This window comes from Pteropus vampyrus, unplaced genomic scaffold, assembly GCF_000151845.1.
Source record: "Pteropus vampyrus isolate Shadow unplaced genomic scaffold, Pvam_2.0 Scaffold4, whole genome shotgun sequence".
Classification (NCBI taxonomy): Eukaryota; Metazoa; Chordata; class Mammalia; order Chiroptera; family Pteropodidae; genus Pteropus; species Pteropus vampyrus.
In genome coordinates this window covers 8884488-8888099 of record NW_011888785.1, presented here as the reverse complement: position 1 = coordinate 8888099, position 3612 = coordinate 8884488, and positions in this window count along the sequence as shown.

The following is a 3612-nucleotide window of genomic DNA, read 5'->3' as shown; positions in this document are numbered from 1 at the left end:
GAAAAGAGCAAACTAATCAAAAACAGACTCACAAATATAGTGGACAATTTGGTGACAGACAGAGAAGAGGGGATGGGGGGCTGAGAGAATGGGGTGAAGGGTTAAAGAAGTACAAATTAGTAATTGATAGATGGTTGTAGGGATGGGGAGCACAGCATAGTGAATGCAGTTAGCATTAATATATTGGCTAGGTGGAAAACCAGAGGAGAGAAGGAGCAATTAGGGGGATCACTTTATAAACTACACTACATAAATGTCTAACCAATGTACTGTATACTTGAAAGTAATTTTAATTAATTAATTAATTAATTAATTAATTCTCTGGGGGGAAAAACACATACATTTACTATATAATCCAGTAATCTCACCCTATCTATATGAATCCTTCAAACAGCTTTATTCATAATCACCAAACACTAAAAACAACCACAATTTCCATCAACTAGTGGATGGTTAAACAAAAAATGGTACATTCATCCAATGGAATATCATTCAGCAATAAAAATGTACTGTACTGAGACATATAACACAAGCATTAGCTAAGTAAGAGAAGCCAGACCCAAAAATCTAGGTACCATATGATTTCACTTAAATGACATTCTGCAAAGGTTATAGACAGAAATCAGATCACTGGTTGTCCATGGTTGAAGTGAAAAGAGGAGACTCACTACAAAGGTACACAAAGAAACTTAGGGTGATGGATATATTTATTTTCTTGTTTGTGGTGGTGGTTACTGGACTGTATATGTTTGTCAAAACTCAACTCCACACTTAAAAAGAATAGACTGTAACTTTATAAACATGATTTTAAAAGAAACTCATTAAATTTTATGACTAGGTTTCTAAATATCCTCATTGTAGCTGATGTCTAAAGATGGCCGCCAATAAATGATGACCCTGTAGTTACACCCTTATGTATCCCCACCCATATTGAATCTGGGATGGCTTGTGACTCACTTGAACAAAGAAAATGAGGAAGAAATGAGGCTACACCAGATCAAGCGAGCCCTCCAAGACTGTATCCCCAGCCGTCATCACATGAAACAAAAACTGCCTGATCCATCCACAGAGTCATGAAAAATAATAAATTAACGTCACAAAAGCTCGTGTTCCTATTGAAATTTTTCTAAAGTAGCCACACTTTCCATTTTGGAACAGCACATCACTGAAGTTTAAATATATAGGCTACTTCAATGACAGCTAACATTTATTGAGTTCCAGCCACTGCTTCAAGCTCATTATGTATGTTAACTCAATTCTCACAATAGCTATGTGAGGTAGGGTTCATATCCAGTCTTCCAAACCAGTGTGACATAGAGGAAGTATAACATGGTGTTTTCCTTCGCCACTAAAATTCATCCTCTGTTTACTATGCTGCAACTGCTCTCAAAGATTATACTCACTGTATAACTGTATAAGGCTTAGTTTTAGGAACCACACTATCTGAATCTGAATCATGTCTTCGCCACTCACTAGCTTTACGGTGTTGAACTTCTATGCCTCAGGTTTATCCCAATCTCTCAATTAGTCGTGAGAATTAACTGATTTAATACTTGAATACTGCATAAGGAAAGCATTCTAAAAATGCTAATTACTATTAATTATTATTTCACTTATATCTAATACGGTATAAAAAAAAATCACAGAATTTGGAGTGAGAAGAGCTGACTTTGAGTTCCAGTTTCAATACTTCTTAGCTGTTAGAATGAAAGTCACCACAATAATCCAATCCTCAATGTCATCACTCATAAAATGGGGCTAAAAACTAATAATACCATTTTCGCATAATTGCTTTATGGCTCAAATGTGATAATTTTGTGAAAGAGCTCATAAATTATAGAGCATTAGAAGCAATTACTAGATATTTCTATTACATATTTTCTTTTATTATCATATCTTATATCTTTTATTTTCATATCTTATCTCACTATTAATTGCAAATTCTCTCCAGATCAGAAAATATGACATCTACATTTTAGTAGAGTACAGGGCTCTGCATACTGTCATCCAACTGTCATTAGACTCTTTTTCTTATTCTTACTCTGAAGCTTTATTAACAGGGACCTCACCATTTAGGCACTGTAACTGTGAATAGGATAAAGATGTATGTATAATTTAAAGTTATTCCAGAGAGCAGGGTAAATTGGTAGAAGTAGATATTCTCATTGGAAAAATGGGATGAAATGCCTTCCTTGCATAGCTGTCATGATCATTACTGAAAATCTATTTTCATGCCTAATATAATAGTTGCTGTGATAGACTCTCAATAAACATTAGTGCCCATTCCACCTTAGCTACCTTTGAAATAAATGATTCATCACACAGAAGCAAGTAAAACATAGTTTGTATCAGCTGCTAACATTCTAAAAAAATTTCCTTCGCCACTAAAATTCATCCTCTGTTTACTATGCTGTAACTGCTCTCAAAGATTATACTCACTGCCAACATAGTCCTTTGCAGTTTTCTTCTTGGCGGATGCACCGAAATAATCTTTTCTTTTTTCCTTCTGTTTTGCCAATCTGTGTCCTCCCTCCCTATATTTTTTTACAAGGAAAGGATGAGGAGGCCATTTCTATGCCAGGGAATTGGTCTGTACTCAGAGATCAAGTGGGCCACTGTACAGGAAAAGTTTCAGTTCTGATGGTAAGCTGCAGAACCGTACTGTAGAGAAAGGTGCTGACCAGGGGTGTTTTATTGAATAGCCATCACAAAAGCAGATGCTGATAAATCAGAAGGTGTGCCCATGTAGGGAAGAGTCTAGATAATTGTGCTACACAGCAGTGTCACAGGTCTTTCTAAAATTCAGTTTCCAATTAATAATTTTCATGATCCTATATTTTACCAAGTAAGCATGTCAGTGGGCTGTACCTCTCCTATGTAATTGTACTGACTTTTCTCCATATTGTATTATCTTGTTAGGGATCTCAAAAACATCAACATGAAAAGCTTTGCTATTTTAATAACATACAATACATTTTGAATACAATAAGCCTGTGAAAATCACACTTTAGTCTGTAGTTTCATTGAAGCTTACAGTATCAAATGCTACAGTAACTCTCTAAGGTACTTTTCAAAGACAGCTAAGAATAAATGCATTTTATCTATTGTTAACCGTCCTGCAGGCAGCAAGATCCTGGAGTGTGATATTGGCTTTTCATTGTTCTTCAAACCAACAGTAAGTATTCCACGTGCATATAATAAAACATCAGGAAAACAATAAGGACTCTTTTAACAAATTATAACTAAACATAAATGCTACTGAGCCAGCTTTATGCATGAGGTGATTTGTTATTTTTAACATAATAAAGCCAAATGAGGAATACTGATTAGATGAATACCAAATAATGTTTATTTGAGAAATAATGGTAAATTTTCTGGATTACCAAAAAAAAAAAAAAAAAATGGAATTACCTTTATAATTATCATTTCAGCCTCATTTATTCACTGGGAATTCTATGAATTCTAGCGAAAGTATATATACATAACTTTGCCTTAAATATTGGTAGAAGACTTTTGAGAGGAGGAATTAAAAACATACTAAATTAATTAAATTCTTATTGGTATGCTTAAACAATTACAATCAATGAGTTACAATGAAACTGTAGAGTCATT